At 43.1% G+C, this 19985-nt stretch overlaps 1 protein-coding gene across 1 annotated transcript in view; it reads right to left on the bottom strand.

Annotated features, from left to right (window-relative positions):
* Positions 1–19985, bottom strand: part of CFAP299 (cilia and flagella associated protein 299) — a 534176-nt gene that overhangs the window by 50242 nt on the left and 463949 nt on the right. The gene's annotated exons all lie outside the window — the stretch shown is intronic.

Here is a 19985-nt window from a genome sequence, read left to right as displayed (position 1 = left end):
TGATTGTTCAGGGGGTTTCCATTAAAACAACAACCAACTGTGCACTCCATTATGTCTTTCTCATGTGTTCATGATCCTGAGTGTCTTCACATATCTTTATATTTCCCCAAACTTTACAATATGGTGTACCAGGTTGTTACTCTTTCAGTGAAGCCCAGGAACCACCCTTCCCTCTTTCTTACCTCAAACAAAACAGAAGAGCAAAACATCAACAGAACCTCCCACCCTGCCTCTCCTGGGCAGAGCAAGGGCTTCACTGGAGTGCTTCATCACTGCCTTTCTTCTCAGCTTCCCTACCTCTCCAGTGTCATGTCTCGGGGAGCTTTTAACTTCCTCCAGGGCCAGCCAATCAACCCAATTAGTTGGCCTAGAGCTCCTAGGCAGGCAGGCTATTACCCTCTAACACCCTGCCGCTGGGCTCCAGCCCCTGAGCCTTGCACCTTGGTACATATAGTAAATTTTAAATCTCCCAAATACTGCACAATATAAAATGCAGATGAAGCCTACTGAGGCTTGTGCATTGGTCACTTCCAGTCAGATCTCCCTGCTCCCCAACAGATTCTGTACTTTTGGAGTTGTAAGAGCAGGGCTGCTCTTTTCCAATAGTCCTCTCTAAAGCCATCATGCTTACGGCAACATTCATATAACTTTGTGCAGTCTTGTGTACACTTGATGCCACATGTAGTTCTACTTCAGCACTAACTTCAGTTAGGGGGAAAGATGGCCTCAGTGGAGAAGATGCAGGGCTGGTTATGAGAGATTTTCATTTTTATTAATCAAAAGTTATTTGAGAGCTTTCATTTGGTGCTAGCTACTTGCTAGTAATAAAGCCAAAAAATGGAGATCAGTAATACTAGTAAAAGTGTACTGTGACAGATGTGGATTGTAGCTGATGCCAACTTTACAACCAATGGCAAAATTATTTATTGTCAACCATATAGGAAGTAGGTTCCATGTGAAGAACAACTGCAAGCCTACCACCCTGAGAAAACTAGAAACTACTTAGCTGTGAAGCAAAAAAAGGTAAAAGCATACAATCTCTTCTCATACAAAAGCTTAGTTGTGCAAACCCTAAGAATTTTGCTGTTGATGCTGTAGAGCCATAGTGTGCAGCAATATTCCTTGGAATAGACTAGCATTTCTCAACCTGTGAGTTACAACCCAAAAATGGAGTGCAAGAATATATGAAAGGGTCATGAACAAACTTTATACATGGATTATCCTTTAAAGGAGAAAAATGTGGGAAACCATGGGAAACATGGAACCATATTCCAGCCTGAAAAGGGCTGCTTGGGGTTGGGGGGAGCAAGAGAAGGGCGATCAGGTGTGGGGGGTGCCATGTGCATGCATGCAAGCACACATGTACCTGGCAGCCAGGCAGCATGGAGAGCAGCTCCTGCAGTTCCCCACAGGTAAGTCTATGGGGTAGGGGGGGTGCATAGATGATGCATCTGAGGTGGCATGGGGGGCACAGCTGATTTGTCGGCGAGGCATGGGGGGGCATCCCCTCCAGATTTGTGTACCCACAGTGGGCCCAGGGCTGCAGCCTGGCTGGACTGGCATGGGCAGGAGCCACCTCAACAGCCCAGCACCATGGCTCAGCTGCTGCTACTGCTGCTGCTGCTGTTGCTCCCACTCCCACTCTAGCCCTATCTTGCAATGGTTGAGGTCTGCTTTTCTGCTCTATCACAGATCAAGCAACTTGAGATGTGGCATGGGGCTCTTGACAAGTTTCTTGCCCAAATGAAGGAGGTTCAAGAAAAACCCAACAATTCTCCAGCTGACAGACCAGTGGTACTCAACCTTTTTGCCTTGTAGGCCACATGGGTAGCGTCTGGTTTATCTGTGAGCCCCATCCCATGCACAAGGCCAATGTGGCAGGATCTGATCTGACTACATAGGAGGAGAGGGTGTGGCCTGGCCCTGATCCAGCAGTGTGGGGCTTGGTAATTTAGCAGCAGGAGAGAGGGTAGTATTAATTATCATCACTCCCCCACTGCCAAGTGCCAGACCTGTGGGTAGTCTTCTGGGCCAGATGCCATGGCTCTGAGGGCCAGATTTGGCCCATGGGCTGGGGGTTGAGCACCCCGACATAGACCAATGGGCAAGAAACAAACTGTAAAAGCTTTTGAAGCGAAACCCTGGATATGAAACACTGTTAGCTGTAAAGAGTTGCTTGGATGATTACTTGTATGGAAGTACCAGAACAAGTACCAGCTATGCTAACTTCTGTTCTTAAGTTTTGCCCTGTAACATCTGTGGATGTTGAGAGATCTTTCTCAGGGTACAAACTTAACTTAACTGAGAACAGCCACAACTGCACACTGGAAAATTTGCGAAAAATACTGATTGCATATTGTGCAACCAAGTAAAAGGACACAATATGGGCAAATCTTAAAATGTAGTCAAATGTTATTTGGATGACATTTTTACCAGTGACATAGATGATTACTGAAGGGAAAACTTTAACACTTAAATGGTATGGTTTTTTTACATTTTCACTAAGCTTTAAACATAGTATAATGACATTTAAATTGCACATTTATATTATTTTAAATGCATATTTCACCATTTTACAGTAACCACGAACACATTTTTTTACATTTATGTGTGCATGTAAATCCTGTCTATTATTAACATGTATTAAAGTTGTGCTATATCATGATCTATCCATCAATGAAAAGAACAGATTATGAGATTTTCAAGGAGGTTTTGCATTATTTTCTGTCCTCAGAGATTAACAAGATGTTTTGAAATAGTCATTGCCCCTAACCTGGGTGCTAGAGTTGCATTTAACATTTGTGTTGATGGGTGTGCATTAGTTTTAGTGTTGTTTGACTTCTGCTTCCCACAAGTCAGTTTGGATACACTTCTGGCTTTCATTCTCAATTGATTATTTAAATTATTTTAAAAATATTTAATGCTGAATACAATAAATTTAATGCAATACAAGAAATCCCAATACCTAATCCTGGACACTCCTGTGGTGCCTTATACATTGAAAGCAGCCCAAACATTAACTGAAGTCTCCAATAAAGGAAAGTGTCCTTATTCAGGAAAATGCTTAAGCACAGTACTTGATGGTGATGAATTCACCATTACTCCTCTTCACTCTTGATCACATCCCTTATTGCTTGTCTGCCATGCCTTGATGTTGAACTGAAGAAGGAGAATAAGGGGAGGTGAGATGGGTGTTACTCGTAGTGAGTAGAGTGACTTGCAATCTTCCTTTACAGGGCTCCTTCTCTTCTCCACCCTGACTGTACCACACCTAGCTAGGTGTTGACCAGTGGCCCGCTCTGGGCTTTGTTCTCCCATGGACATGACATTGAGGCTAGGTCACTGTCCAGCCATCTTCTTACTGGCTACCTGGTTTAATCCTTACTGCAGTCACTTGAGGGCTTACACCTTTAATTAGAGTCCTTTACCATGGCAGCACCTTTCTCTCTCAAACTACATTAATTAATCAATATTTCCTCCCATTTGATCAATCAGATCAATTCATGTAAGGGCCATTAACTTCTTCTCAGGAGATTCATCTCATGAATGCCAGGCTACAAAGTCCATCCGCCTTTTACTTATCAATTATCTAACAGGCCAATCAACTACCCAGCTGACCAGCCTTGCATTAATCTACATTGTTCATCGAATTGGTAGGTTCTGCACAGGGCCAGCCTCTGCTCAAGTCTATCAGGCAGAAGCTTGCCACTCACTGGTCTGTACTTCTATGTCACAATCAATATCACGGGCATACACTCCTTTGAATTTCCCACCTTACCAGTTCCAGAAGTCTTTTCCCTGCCTGAGGTTTCAAGCATCATTGCAGACCCTCAGCATCCCACTATCTCCACCTCCAGTATGCTAGTCAGGCTTCGGTTGCCATTCCTGCACCTCTGTGTGGCTCGCACAAACTCTCTCTTGCTTATGCTTCCCCTTCTCCGAGGCAACCCTCTCTGGACCACTGCAGCCTTCTCTTCTGGCCCGGCTCCTCCTGGCCAATAGGAGATGGCTCCAAGATCCAATGACCTAGTTTCTCTGTGTGGCAGGCATGGAGGTTGTCATGTCCTCTCCAGATGTTGGCATCTTCGCGCTCCCTGCTGTGCCACTGGTCCTTCGCTTCTTGGTGAGTGTCCGAATGCATTCAGGTCTGGAGAGGTTCCCTGGACCATAACAGGTGTCAGGATTGGTGCCCTGCTGCACATGGGCTTAAAATGAAGCCTGTGTTTAAGTACTTTGCACACTTTAAGTATGTGATTAAGTGCTTTCCAAATACAGGGCCAGATCCAGTAATTATTGTTACTGTTATCTTTATTTCAGTGCTGTGTAAGTGTTGTGCTGGGAATTTAAATCTTCATAACAAAAGGACAGTACTTTGCCAAAAGTTTGTACTCTAAGGGCACATCTACATGAGATGTTACATCGCTGTGTCAATGAACTATGGTGACGTAGCTCATTGCTATAGTGATGTAGCATCAGCGGGCACGAACTGTGACGCCGATGTTACTACACAGTAGGGTCAGAAACAACCCATGCATCTCTGAGACTGCACAGTAACGGTGGTTACTGCAAAGTCATTTAGTATTTGCTAAAGCAAGTACTAAAATGACTGCACAGTTAGAACTGTGCAGTTGGGCGCACGTATAGATGAGCCCTATGAGAGACAAGATCTGAATGCAGCAAATAGATGGGAGGAGCACAAGGATATAATAGGAAGGTTAAAAGCAGCTTGATGAATGGCTATCTCAGAACACTGGTGTGTATTCACAGTCAGGACTCAAAATCAATCCAATGAGATTTTTAATCATTGTTAAGAGTGAATAAAAGCTGTAGGGTTTGTAGGGCAAAGTAAGGATTCTTTGTGTGACAGGTATTCTATACATAGTACTGAACCTTGTGTCCTGCACAACTGCCTATGAATAAGTGGATGCAGATGATTGCAAATTATTGCTGTAAAGTTTTTATTTTATTCTCAGAGAATCAGTAGGAGAAAAAAAATCATTATGTTTAGATCTGATTTGTGATTTCCTCATCCATCTGTTAGTGCATCATAACACTGTCTTCACACAAGTAAATAGAGATGAATCATTTCTGCTTTTCAAAGTGAATCTTACATGGAAGTCATGATTCAAATCACATTCTAAACAAGCATTTGACTTGTTTGTCATTTAAAAATGTTACTGTTCTGTACTTTTTGGGTGATTACAATATTGTATTTACACAGAGGATACTTATTATTTTCTGCATACATTTTTCCCATTTTGAAACGTTAATTTGGAGGTTCTTTTTCCTTATTTCAGATGCAAATCATTAGTTTGTTCAATGGCAGAGCATGTCCATCTATCCATTGAAGTGAATTAGTTTTTATTATATAAACGGAAAATCTGCATTGAAAAAAGTGAAAATAAAAGAGAAAGAAGGGATATTTACAGTATTTAAACACAAGCCAGCTGTGGAAGCAAACTTCTCCAGTTTAAACATTTACTAAATTGGCAAAAGCAGAATTTTCATCCAAACACATTAGATTTCAATGGGATTAAGTTTTCCTTATACTTTTACCCTCCTCGCTTGCATTTTGTTGCCCTGTATACCCAACAGTGAGTTTTAGATACTCTTCTATACTTCTAAGCATTTAATTCTCATGATCTAGTCTCCAAAGAGCTTTAAAATCACCCAAAATTTAAATTCTGGATACATAGAGCTAGGCTTTTAAATTCAAATATAGGCACCTAAATAAATATAGATACATTTCCTAAAAAGCTGAGTACCACAAACATGTTCAAAGACAAAGAGAATGGTACCTATGGCTTAGTTCTGAAAATAGTGACTGATTTTCAACTGTTCTGAACTTACAGCAGCTCCCAATGATTTCATGGGAGCTTCTGGGTGGTCAGTGCTCTCCAAAATCAGGCCAAAACAAATTTTGGTAAATCTTGGCCTTAAAGCTGAAAAATGTTGGTTGATGACCCAAGTCCCAAACTCCTCACACAGACAAAACTCCATCTGATTTCAAGGCAACACCTTATCTTACCTGCATTAAGGCTACAGAACTGGACACTGGGTCTCAGATTCACCTTGATAAAAAGCCATGGACACGCATACAGGGATGAATCTGGAGCTAAGTGTATACATCAAGGTGGTAATTTTTTTGTTCTTACATTGTGAAAATCATGGAGCACTTAAATGCTCTTTGTAACTTGTTTTGGGGAATGTCAAACTTTGTTTGTATCATTGTTCTATGGATCTATCATTGCTCTGTGAATCTGCAATTCATTCTCAAATATGACATAATGCAGTAGCTGGAAATGGTTTGTCTCACAGGGGCAAGAGTCTCAAACTCAGAAAGTCAGAGATCAACAAATCATAAAGAGACTGATGGTTTTCTAAAAACAAAAAAGCGCGATGATAAACTGCAAAAAAATACATTAAATTTTTTGCAGTAATATACATTTCTGCCCTCATGCAATTCTTCCTTTTGTGTGATCAGAGAGTTTCCCTTTCATGAAACAGGTGTATTATAATGGAATTTCTCTCACAGGTTTAGAAAGCATTTCCTGGGAAGCTCAGGTTTAAAGAAACAGGCTGTTTCTGTCCTGAATTATTTCATAGTACCTCGCTAACAGTATGAGAGCTCCTGCCAGTTAGGGGACAGGTCTTGTCTAGTCCTCTCCTGTCCAGGGATAGGTAATAAGGAGCTTTCCCCAGTTGTGTGGACAATATAAAAGCTAGCCCAGCATTCTGCAGAGAACAAAAGTTGCTTTCTCAATGTCCTTCCAAGTATATATGGCACCCTGAAGGGAGGGGAGGTGTGCTGGGCCTCCATTTTGCTACATGGCAATGTGGTAAAGAATTGGGTGCACTCCAAGAAAACATGAAAGGAGAGTGCAATATAGGCCTGTGCAAAGCAGCTAGTATTTGCTTCAGATTCAGATTCAGCCAATTTGGGGGATAGTGATTTGATGTGGTGATTCAGCTGCTGCTGAATCTCCGAATCTCTGACTCAGCCAGGTCAGGCCCATCACCCACCCCTCTCCCAGCCCAGCAATGGCTGCCCCGTCTGCCCCAGCTCCTGGCATTTCTTTAAAAAAAAAGCCCCAACTCAGCAGGTGCTTCCAGGTGGGGGGCGACCCCGCTGCCCCCCACTGCCCTGCGCTGCATGGGGGGCCCTGCACAAGTCCCCCCAACCCCCCCTCACTCCCCCAGCCCCCCCCACGGGTCCTCTGTTTAGGCCATCTCTGGCCCTTTAAGAAAAAAAAAACCCCAAACCCCCCAGACTCCCAGCCCCTGCTCCCCTGCCCCTAGTACCTACCAGCTCAGAGACAGTTGCAGCTCCCTGCTGCAGCCACCGGGGACTGCCTGAATCATCAAAGCTCTCCGAATCTTTTCCAAAGATTTGGAGAGCTTTGAATTGATTCGGACCTTTAAATTGGCCCCCCAATTCGATTCAGATTCAGAGATTCAGCCACTGAATTGGGCTGAATCTCCTCCGAATCGAATCACCACCCGAAGCTTCACACAGCCCTAGTCCATGTGGCGCTCTGTGTATGTGTATGTACAGACACCCCTGTGCATGGAGAATAAACTAACAATAAAGGGGCAGCAACATCAACCATAATATTCAGGTGTTGATGACTAACATTAGTCACTTCAATCCATAATTAACTAGCTAAATAGAAGCAGTCAGATTCTACCAATGGCTGATTTAATAACAACAATTACTGAAATTAACTGAAAATCAGGCTATTTCTAGCTGCTATTTCTATTTGCCTAAATCTTAGCTTAGTTGTCTAATGCTAGGCACACAGGATGGAACACTGAGTCTATGCCTTTTGTTCCTGATTTTCAGAGATCCTGGCCACCTCCAGCTTAACTTGATTTCCAGTTCAAGATGGAAATGAGATTTCTTCTTGCACAGAGCTTTTGTTAGATCAAAAGCAACACATCAAGGAAGGACTAATTGTGAATAGATTTCAGTGGATGTGTGCCAAAGATCAATCTGGTCAGCTGAAAGGCATATCAAAATGCTCTCCTCTTTAGAGCCATTCATATGCAAAAACAATTTAAAACACTGAGGAAAACCACCTACCCCAGGATCTTGGCACTTTACAATTATCGTCACGGAAATGAAAATCCTGTAAATCATAACAGCAAATGATACTTCCCAACCCAGTACAATAAATGTCTCCTGCTCCCTGTCAATATCTATTTAACACCCTGTTCTGGAAAACGCCTAGGAAAAAATCAATGTGCCCTCAATCTATTTTGGAAATCACTAAATGAGAGTTCATTCTGAGGACAGAAGATGTTCTGACACCAACCCATTGTCATCCATGCCAAGGAATAGTAAACTGCATTTCTCACTTGCATGCAACTATCTTAGAAAGCATAAAGTGAGCTCTAAAACAGCCATGATCTAAATCAAAGGGCTTGATCATGATCCCTGAGGGACAGAGCAGAGCAGGGAGTGAATGGTTACACAAGGTACAGACACATGACATGATTATGATGGAATGATTTACCTCTGATTTTAATCTGTAGAAAATGTACTCTATGGAGACATGACCAGCTTTCCCAAGCTGGCTGCCTACAAATGGTGCTATTTCAGTGGTTGGCCATTAGGTGGCAAGGGAGACACTTTGCATTGAGCAAATGAATGCCCCAAAATGAAGTTGATTTAAGGGAGTGGACACATGACACACGCTTTAAGTAAAGTTAGTGCCTCTGTAGTAGTAAAGTTACCACATATTTTTCAAGGGGTAACTTTACCCTGGATTCAAATGATTTACTATAAAGCAGAGCTGTGTGTCTTGTGTCCACTCCACTTTTACTACATAGGAAAGTCAGTTTGCTACATGTAACTGAATGTAGTCCATAGTCCCTCTGCTGACATCCCCATAGCTGAAGGAAGTTAAGCTATGGCAGCCCTTTATTTGACATAGCTGACTTTCTCCTCCACGCTGGTTGGGATACTGAAGGAGAAAGAGTCAAACCTGTGCTCACTCCCCATCATTTCCTGCACACATGTGCAGGGCAGGAGTAGTAGACCTACAGAGGCTGTTTTCCAGTCCATGCTCTGACCTGCATTCCTTTCTTGGGAACATACCAGAGGATACAACTTGGCCAATAGGGCTTTATAGGTGAGAAAAAGCTTAAAAAGCACCTGGAAATAACATGCCCTCCATTTACAATAACTCCAATAGAATCATTGATGATAGAACTATGTAGATCTGTATGGGATCATCATCTACACCAACATAATTTTTTTTCAGAGTCTCCACAGCTATTAGTACTCCCTCCTTCTCACCCTGCTTTGTAGTGACTCCTGCTGTGCTGCACCAAAAGGGATGCTGTGTAGGGTCCCCAGGTCCCCTCTGGCCACATACTCGATAGCCCCAGGGGATGAACTACTCTGCACTGCCCCGAGGAATGAAGACAGTCAGTGGAGGCCAGAGGGGAAGCCCAATGAACTTCAGTGGCAGCAGCAAGAGAGAAGAGGGGGGAGCAATACCTAGAGCAGAAGTCCAGGGGCTGCAGTTTAACCCCTTACAGGCTGAATGCAGCCTGTGGGCTGCCAGTGGGACAGCCCTGTTTTACAGTAAATGGCTTTAAGTCTGATGAGCAACAGGCATGGGCATGTCAAACCTGATTTGATATGGTTACATTGCCTGGTCTGATTCAAAATTCTACATGTGCAAGGAAAGAGATGAACAAAAAGAGTGTGGTGCTGAAACATTAGAATAGGATGTATCTAAAATATGTTTTTCTGTTAATCTGAAATGGAAATATAATGACAAAGGAAGGTATAAGTGAAGACAGAGCTACAGAATCAAATACCATTTGAGGACACAGCTAACCCTCATTTACACAGGGTATTACAACACACTTTTCAATGATGATTTCATCTAATAGAAATGATTAAATGGTAGTTTTTTTCCAGGCAGAAGTTAACTGACTTTAGATTAGTATTCACCATTCCACAATGGCTTTTTCTGCTACAGCAATATTGCTATCCTTAATGGGTTAATAAAATAATGTCCTCTTTTCATTTGCTGTCCTCTTATTTCAGCAGAATGTTTGGTTTGGTTCCATAGAGGGAACATTCTACATTCTGTCTGAACAAATTGTGTTACACTTGTTTCTCATCAGATTACATAAATTAGCGGAGAGGGAATGGATCCAATTACAATCCAGATTCTAGGTCCATGTTTCAGTTCAGCCTCTTAAGTACTAACTTACTGCTGAACACATTCCTTTAATTTAATAAACTAGAACCAAATGAGGATCATAACACATAAATAATACTCCCTTGATGGAGTAATGCAATAAAATGGCAAAGAAAGTCTGAGGAACTATACAGATCAAGTACAGGACTCTTGGGTATTACCCAGTAAATTTAAAAAATGAATACCACATTAAAATCTTAACTGTCCAAAACTTTCAGTCTGGGTTGTGAGCAAGAATTTGATCTGAACCACACTTACAAACAGGTTTAATATCTTCTGACAACCTCATACAGCTAATGAAAAAATGTGTTGCACCAAAGGAGGAAACTCTGAGTCAATGAGAAGTACTAATTTCCATATTTAAAGAATAATCTTTGGACAGCTTTGCTGCAGATGCTAATTCCTCTAGCAACTTCAAACATCTATGATTCAGTTCCAGATGACCAAGAGTAAATATCAAGATTCGAATCAAACTGTTTCTCCAAATTTGCTAATTCCTTCAGTATGCAGAGAAGAATTTTGAGGCTGTTTGAACAAATATGCCAGTGTGTGGGCCTGTGTGAATAGGGAATTATTTGATTTGGATTCAACCAACAGTGATTTGAATCACTGTCTCCCTTTGAGTCAGCCAAATCCACTGTGCCTGCCTCTCCCTGGGCAGGTGAAAGCAGCAGGAGAAGCCAACATGGATGCCCTGCCCATCCCCATCCCCTGCCTGGTAGCAGATGGCAGGGTGAGGAAGAAGGGGACACTGGCTGTAGGTGCTAGGCTGTGGCCTTGAACCCAGGGCTCTGGCTTGCCTGGCACAGCTGCCCAGCCCAAACTCCCACCTCCCCAGCAGAACGGTGGGGTGGACACATGTGGCCAGAACCCTCCATCTGGGCCTAGCCACATACCAACTCTGTTACCGGAGTGGCCAGCCTACGTCAGATGACCCTTCACCCCTTTCAATATAAACCACTAACTTGGAAGAGGAAATGTCTGGGCAACAAGGTTCAGCCTTGTACTTAGATTGCTGCACCATTGGCTTATGTTGCTACTGGCTTCCTGACAGACTCTGGATACCCAACCCAGCTTGCCCACAGATCCCAAGATTTGCCTAATCCTTTGGAAACTTGACCTGATTCTGGTTTTCTGGATGTCTGACCTGGCTAGCTTCCTGACCTTGTGCTCTGCCTGATCCTTTGGATCTCTGACTCATTTCCTCAGATGGATCTCCTGGTTCCTGGCTTGCCTATACTCAGACTCGGTACACTCCACCTAGACACTCCAACCTATGACCCGGCATGACAGTAGGGAGGGGGGTGGGGAAGGGGCAGGGACTGTGGGGACCAGTGGGAGACTGAGGCTTTGGGGAGAAGGGGGAGGAGTCAGAGGCTGTGGGGGGCAGGTGGTGGGGGTTGGGCAGACAGACGGCAGGGGGGGAAAGTGATGAGGGCAGAAACAGTAAGGGAGTAAAAGGGCTGCTGATTTCCCTGCTGTGGCAATGGGGAGGGCGGCAAATTTAAGATAAGCCTCAGATAATTACATCCTATACTTGGAAAATTACAACAAACTTGCACATTTTCCATGTATAGAATTTAATTATTGCAGAGGCCATCTTAATTTTGAAGTCATCTTGAATTTGAGTACATATGGCAATTCATTTAGTTAAAGGATTGATCATTTTTATATTATATGCACAGCACATCATAAGGATTGAAAATATTCTGGAACATGTAGCTGAGGTTCAGCAAACCTGGCATTTAAAAATGTTTAGGCCTACACCACAATTAGAGGCCACCTTTGTTTTTGTCCACTGCTCTTCCATAAGCTGGGCTACTGGTCACTGTAATTCTTACCCAGAGTGAATGAAAGTAAAGGTCTGGTTAAGTACAAAGGGTTCTATTTCCCATTGAATGTGGTACAGATAGGAAGTGAAAAGGGTGAGGACAGGATAGCTGGAACACCACATTCTTAACCATGGACACCAGAATTGTTTAAAGTTATGAAAAAATCCCAAGATATTGCTTCCAAGGAGTTGGGCTAGTCTTCCAATGCCAGAATGACCATATGATGTGCCAAAGAGAAACTACTTATTCTTTACCTTACTGACAAACACAGTAAAGTTAAACTAATATACACAACAATTTTGATTCCCCCCCTGCCCCATGATAAACATACATGCTATGAGAGCTGGCTCAACAGATCTCAACAATTTATATGAAGTCCATGCACATTTTTGTGTTCATATTTGTGTGCATTCTTTGATACTGTAATTCCTCATGCAAATAGCTCTATGTGTTTGTTTGTGCACATAACTGGAAAGTGCATGTGCAAAGTAGGGAAGCAAACTTGAACAAGATGAAAGGATGTTCAGGCAAAATGTTATGAAATGACATCATCATGTCACAGGAGTATTATGAGATTTAAATCAGGCCAAACTTTTCAAACTTGGATTCCTGAAGTTAGGCATTTTAATCAGTTTTCAGTTGTCTGCTTTCCAGAGGTGCTGAGCACACAAAAACCTTCCAAATTTCCATATTATTTTTGTAAAATTACATAATTTATATTTTTCTATATCTGTACCCAAACTGAACCTTTTAGTTTAAATCCATCAGCCTTTTGACCCTATATTAAATTCTCCTGATTCAAAACCAAGAACAATGGGACTATATTTCCAAAAGGCCCTATATTGTACACAATATGTATGTATGTAGATATGCTGACATAGAGAATATATATTTATAGCTTACTTGTGTTCAGATACATGTTCATAATCATCGTGTAATTACAAATAGTTCCTGATCCTTACATAAAGTTAGCATTGAAAGTCTATAGGCAAAATTCTTTCCTAATATAAATCCCATGTGAGCCCTCAGAGTTACAGCAGGGTTAACTTGTGCATGTGTAAAGTTTTTAGGACTGGTTACAGCAGTGAGAGTTTTGTATGTGTACAGTTTTTAGGGCTGAGAATTTAACAATCCCATTGACTCCAAGGCATTTCTAGTCCATACCAAAAGTAAATTTTTTTGGCAGGTGAATGAATAACCAGCTTCCTTAAGAGCCAATATCTGCAATTAAATGGAATTCCTTTATTCTGCTATAGGGAAGTGCAGAGCTATTACAGTGGTCACTCTCCTGTTTGAGGTACTTTGAGTCTTGTGTAGTATGCTGGGGCTCTTGAACTAGGGAAAGTAGTATGTGCAGTGTTTCTCTGTATTGCATCATGGTTTATTTTACAGAAGCTTTTCTAAAGAAAGGGGGCTTATTTGTTCCAAGACTGTGTTTCTCTTTCTCATGCAAATGCAAGAACCTGTCTTAAGACAGGCAGTAACAGCCATTAGATCCTTTTGCCTGCTCACCGGCTTTGTTTGACTTCATGGGCTCTGGATTCACAGTGCAGTACAAACAGGAGAAAGACAGGACAAGAATCCACAGCCTATCCACTTCAGCTTTCCTTAGGAGAATATACCATATGATTAATACTAAAAGAACTAATAGTACAGAAAGTATCAGTCTTTATCATGTTAATTATAGCATGCCCTGACTTGAATGTATCCTGTGTACCAGGAGTGGTTTCTTTCCTTAAGTAAGCATGTACTGTTTATGGCCTATAGGTTTTCATTACATTTGTAGGAGGAATGCTGTGCTTGTTACTTACATCCCAAATAATTTACTGAGGACATTTTATTAAAGGGAGACCAGTAAAGTTATTGCTATTGCTTGGCTTCATGGATGTGCATTTGCCAAATAAATAAGTAAAGTTATGTGGATCATATTTTTACATTCCTTAAATTCTAGCTGGAGGGAATTAAAGTTTATCTTTTCTTTCTGTTCATCCAAAGTGGACAGCAGTTTTTGTTTTTTGTCTTTTTGGGGTTTTTTGCAAGCTACTGAAAAGAGACAAGATCAGAAGGAAACTATGTTCCTCTGAATATACAGAACTTATGTGAGAATTGTTGCATGACAAAAACAAAGCAGCAGAAAGCAGAGCAGCAGATCGGGCAGGGGATCAGAGTGGCACTTGAGGAGGGTGTGGGGCTAACTTGTGGCTTGCCAAAAAAGTTGGCCCTCACTGAACTGCATGAAAAATGGAAAGAGGTTTAATGAAGTACTATAACGTGATGCAACTAACACTCTTGCATCAGATTACATCTTCTAAAACAATAAGCTTCTTTTGGGGCCTGCTGAGTAATGTGACCAGAACTTCACAGGCAATGCTGACAGTGATCGTGGACAGGCAACCACTACATCTGAATTGCTCCAAAGTTCAGGTGGGTGATTCAGGTGCAGAGTTTTGTGTGGGGTAACTCTAATCATGACATAGCGTGCACAACTATAATTAAGTCCAAGTTAAAAACAGAGCCATTATAATACAGAAAGGAATCTGTTGTGCTATTGGCCACGGTGATGGAAATTAATAGAGTTGTTCATGAACTGCCTTCAACTACTCTAACTCATAGCATGAAAACAGAAGTTGAGGCATACACTAGATGAGTCAGCCTGCACACTTCAATACAGAACAAGCAGGACTAAACTGAACTGCTGTGTATCAAAGGTGAATGCTGTGTCTCTGAACACTGTAAGAGTGATTTAAGAAGGCTGTGTATTAGGGCTGTGCAAAATTTCTCTAGGTGTTTCGTTTCAAAGCTGTTTCAACATGTTTCGACCTTGAAACAGCGAAATTGAAATGAAACAAAAGGCTTAAAAACAGCTTTGAAACGAAACAAGGGCACTCAAAATATTTTGGAAGTTTTGAAATGTTACAAGTTTCGAAGCCAGGTTTGCTTGGTTTTAGCAGCAGCCTGCTTCCATCCCATGCACAGATCTGGGGGTCCGTGCCCCCTGGAAGAGTCTGGCACAGCCCCACAGCCCTCCTGGGGGGCATGGTCCCTTCGGATCTGCATACCGGATGACAACCTGCTGGCACTGCCGCCTGGGACGGGTGCTGGGCACAGCCTGTGCCTAGCGCCAGGAAAATTGTTGCTGTCACTGGCCCCAGACAGCAGCAGCAGCCTCCTATCATTCTGCATGCAGATCTGGGGGTTTACACCCCCAGGAGGGCTGCAGGGCTGTGCAAGACTCCTCCTGGGGGTGCGGGCCCCAGATCTGTGTGTGGGATGATACGAAGGTGCCACTGCTGCCTGGGACGCAGGCCGTGCCCAGCACTGGGAAGACTGCTGCTGCCACTGGCCCCAGGCAACAGTGGCAGCCTCCTTTCATCCCACACACAGATCTGGGGGCCCGCACTCCTGGGAGAGTTGCGGGGCTGTACCGGGAGGACAGGAGGCTGCTGCTGCCAGCAAGTGAAAAGGGTTTTCCTTTCAACTGTTTGAGGTGCAGTTTCCCAGAAACCTCTGCACCTATCTCCTTGAAACTTGGCAGGCTTCATGCCCTCAAAAGGGGCTACCATCCCTAACATTTTCATCTGTCAAGAAATGACAGAGTTTTAGGCATTTTCATGATTTCCTATTATAGCCTATGGGTGAAATGTCAAAACCCGTTGAAACAGCAAAACAGCTGCAACAAAACGAAATAGAACAGTGCTTCAAAATGAAATAAAATGACAAAACGAAACACTGTCCCTTGAAACAGTGAAATGGAAGTTGAAATGAAACAGCATTGTTCCACTTCGACTTCTGTTTTGATGGAACAGTGTTTCATTTTGAGTTTTGCTTCATTTTGAAAGCACAGTTTCATTTTGTTTTGTGCTGGGACCAGCAGAAGCACTGATCTTCCCAGCGCTGGTCGCATGCTGCACCCAGCGCTGGTCGCAGCCAGCAGCAGCAGCCTCCTGTCATCCAGCAGGCAGATTGGGGGCCTGCACCCCTAGGACGAGTCCAGCACAGCCCCACAACCCTCCTCGGGGTGTGGGCGGGGCCTGATCTGTCAGCCGGATGACAGCAGGCTGCTGCTGCTGGCTGGGACCAGCGCTGAAGCCAAGTAAGCCTGGCTTCGAAACTCAAAATGTTTCAAAACTTTTGAAAAATTTCGAGTGCCCTTGTTTTGTTTCAAAACTGTTTCAAAGCCTTTTGTTTCATTTTGATTTCACTGTTTCGAGCTCAAAATACATTGAAACAGCTTCGAAATGAAACAGCAAGCGAAATTTCGCAAAGCCCTACCTAGTATCAATCTACTAATGAACTTTAGCATACTCTGTAGACACAACATTGTATCCACTATAGTTTCCAATAATAAAGTGGTTAGTATCAACAAATACAGTCATCATCCTCCTGGAGCAAAAAGTTTAAAACAGGCACTTTGACCCCTTCTGGTGTAAAGAAAGGGAACTGCAGCATGTTTAACTGCATCCAGTAAATGAACAGCAGGAAAATTCACCAGCACTGACTGCACACAGAAACATAATCACACACTTGCATATGGGGGTCATGTTTTGTTTCTGTGGCACTGGTATGTCCATTGCAAAAATATGAATGTGGTCACTGTTGATACTAAAACTGTTCAAGCTCCCTTATAGGCAATATATTTTATTCCTAGTTCTTATTAGGAGGCAATAATCTTGTGTAACATTACTGTTAGAATGTTCACAATGCCTAGTTTTTACGAAGTGAAGCAAAGTTATCATGTTTAACGATTTGTAAAATAAATGTATGAAATGTGGTCTGTAGTAAATGTTCTTTGTCATTTATCCCAACTTGCCAAAGGTATTATTTCTTTCTTTCTTGCAGGATGGTAGCACATGCAGGGTCCAATCAAATTCAGGGTTCCATTTTGCTATACATTGTCCCATGTCCTTACTGGAATCAAAACACTATTATATTGTGTTCCCCCTGCACTGGCAGTAAGGTGTGATGGTTCTCAGTGTTGTCAGATGACAGAACAAGGAGAAACGGTCTCAAGTTACAGCAAGGGAAGTTTGGATTAGATATTAGGAAAAACTTTCTTATTAGGAGGGTAGTAAAGCACAGGAACAGGTTACCCAGAGAGGTTGTGGAATCTCTATCCTTGGACGCTTTGAAGACACAGGGACACAAATCTTAGCTGGGATGATCTAGTTGGGGATGGCCCTACTTTCAGCAAGGTGTTGCACTAGATGGCCTCCTGAGGTCCCTTCCAACCTTAATTTTCTATGATTCTATGGAATCTGATTTGCAATCCCACAATCATGTTTCCTGTACATGCGGCAGGGCAGGAGATGTGATTGTGCGGATCATGCAACAGATTCCATCACGCCTTTACCTACACGTGTAAAGGGGGCCTTAAGAGCCTTTCATTTGAGACAAGTTTTCAAGGTAAACCATGATAACGGGAAGCCCCATGTATACCAAAGAGAGTGGGAGGATCATGGGACCTTAATTTCATAGATTTCATAGATGTTAGGGCTGCAAGGGACCTTGAAGATCATCGCGTCCAGCCCCCTGCCCCAGGGGCAGGGAGTCAGCTAGGGTCAAAGGACCCCAGCAAGGTAAGCACCTAAGTGTTTCTTGAATAAATCCAGAGTAGGTGCCTGTACCACATACGGAGGGAGTCTATTCCAGGTCTTGGGGGCTCGGCCAGTAAAGACATTTTTTCTTATGTCCAGCCTAAAACGATCTTGTAGGACTTTATGACCATTGGTCCTTGTTTTTCCTTGGGGCGCTCTGGTGAACAGACGTTCTCCCAGATCTTGATGAACACCCCTTGTGTAGTTATAGGCAGCCACCACGTCCCCACTGAGCCTGCGTTTTTGCAGGCTGAGGAGTCCAATGGCTCTCAGCCTCTCTTCATTTATTGGAGAAGCATCTATAGATGCAAGCCAGGGTTTTGTTTGCTTTACCAGCTGTGACATCGCATTGGTGGTTCATGTTCATCTTGTGGTCAGTCATGACCCCCAAGTCTCTTTCAGCAGTGGTGCTAGCAAGCGTAGCACTGCCGAGCCTATAAGTATACTGCGGGTTTTTTTCCTGAGGTGGAGTACTTTGCATTTATCAGTACTGAACGCAATCAGGTTTGTGTCTGCCCACTTACTAAGCTTATCCAAGTCAAGCTGGATCACTAACCTGTCCTCAGGTGTGGACGCTATGCCCCAAAGTTTAGTGTCATTGGCGAACTTAGCCAGTGCGCTTCTGATACCAATGTCCACATCATTGATAAAGATGTTGAAGAGAACCGGCCCAAGCACAGAGCCTTGGGGGATGCCACTGGTTATGGAACACCATAATGACTTGCTGCCATCAACCACTACTCTCTGGGTCCAACCTTGGAGCCAGTTTCCCAGCCACTGGACTGTGGTGTAGCCAAGGCCACAGCTGGCCAATTTTTCCATGAGGAGGTCATGGGACACCAGATCAAAGGCTTTTTTAAGTCCAGGTATAAGACATCAATCTCTTCTCCCTTGTCCAGGTGATATGTCACCTGATCATAGAAGATGAGATTGGTTAGGCAAGGCCTACCCACGACAAACCCATGCTGGCTATCCCTCAGGATGTTGCCCTCAGCCAGCTTATCCAGAAGGGTCTCCTTGATAATTTTCTCGAGAATCTTACCAGTTTTCCGACTCCCTACATATCTGAAAAAGGACTTTTTGTTATTCTTGATATGTGAAGCCAGATGGAGCTTGTTTGCAGCCTTCGCTTTCCTGATCCGCTCCCTTTAGGTATGGACCAGTGCTGAGTAATCCTCCTTGGTGGTAATTCCAGCCTTCCATCCTTTATAAGTCTCTCTTTTGAGGCATAGGAGGTCCTTGAATTCCCTGCTGAGCCAAGTGCGTTGCTGCACCCTTTTGCTACCCTTCCTCCAAGATGAGATGACCATTCCTTGTGCTGTCAGGATCACTCCCTTGAGGAGCAACCATTCCTCTTGGACTCCTCTTCCTGTCAAGTCATGGCCCTTTAGGGCCTCAACAATGAGCCTCCTGAGCTTGTCAAAGTCAGCTTTCCTGAAGTCAAGGACTTCAGTATTGCTGACTGACTTGCCAGCTGTGCAATGGATAATAAAGGTGATCAGTTCGTGGTCACTAATACCGAGCTTTCCATCAATTCTTAGGTCACTGACTATGTCATCCCCTTTGGCCAGTACCAGGTCCAACAATATTTTACCTCTCATCGGCCCATAGACTTCTTGAGTCAGGTAGAGCTCATCCACACACATGAGGAAGCTTTGCGACTGATCAGATTTGGCTGAGTGCTCTTCCCATGAGATGTCCAGGTAGCTGAAGTCTCCCATGACAACCATGCACCGAGAGCGTGCAGCCTCAGCCATTTCCCTGGCAAATTCCTGGTCCAGCTCTTGTTTCTGGTTAGGAGGTCTGTAGTAGACTCCTACTATGATGTCCCCTGAGCCACATTCCCCATGTATTTTGACCCAGAGAAACTCCAGTCATCCCTCCTGGGTGCCAATGTCAATTTGGAGGGACGTGTAGCTGTCCTTGACATAGAGGGCTTCTGTCCTTGACATTAAGGACCTTCTTGACAATGTTCAATAGAAAGTTTTTAGCATGACAGATTCAAAGTGTTTGCACAAGTAGTCTTATGCACACCCAGTTTTTTAGACTCCATAGGGAGGTGAAATTTGCAAGGACCTGTAACATAGCTCAAGAAATATGAAACAAGTACAATTTCCACAGTATCTTTGGAATTACAATTGGGCTACTACTAGATGCTTTTGAAAATTTGACCCTAAATATTTAGTTCTACCTGGAAAATGACATCATATTTACACATTCCATTTGCATTATTCACATAAAATTCTGCTCTTAGAAGCAACTTGAGTAAATCAAAAGTATTTCCATTCAAATTACCTGGATCATTCTTGAGATTTGATTTTGAATCTGGGGACAGTGTC

The sequence above is a fragment of the Alligator mississippiensis genome, chromosome 2 (assembly GCF_030867095.1).
Source record: "Alligator mississippiensis isolate rAllMis1 chromosome 2, rAllMis1, whole genome shotgun sequence".
Lineage (NCBI taxonomy): Eukaryota > Metazoa > Chordata > Crocodylia > Alligatoridae > Alligator > Alligator mississippiensis.
This window is presented reverse-complemented; position numbering and strand designations above follow the sequence as displayed.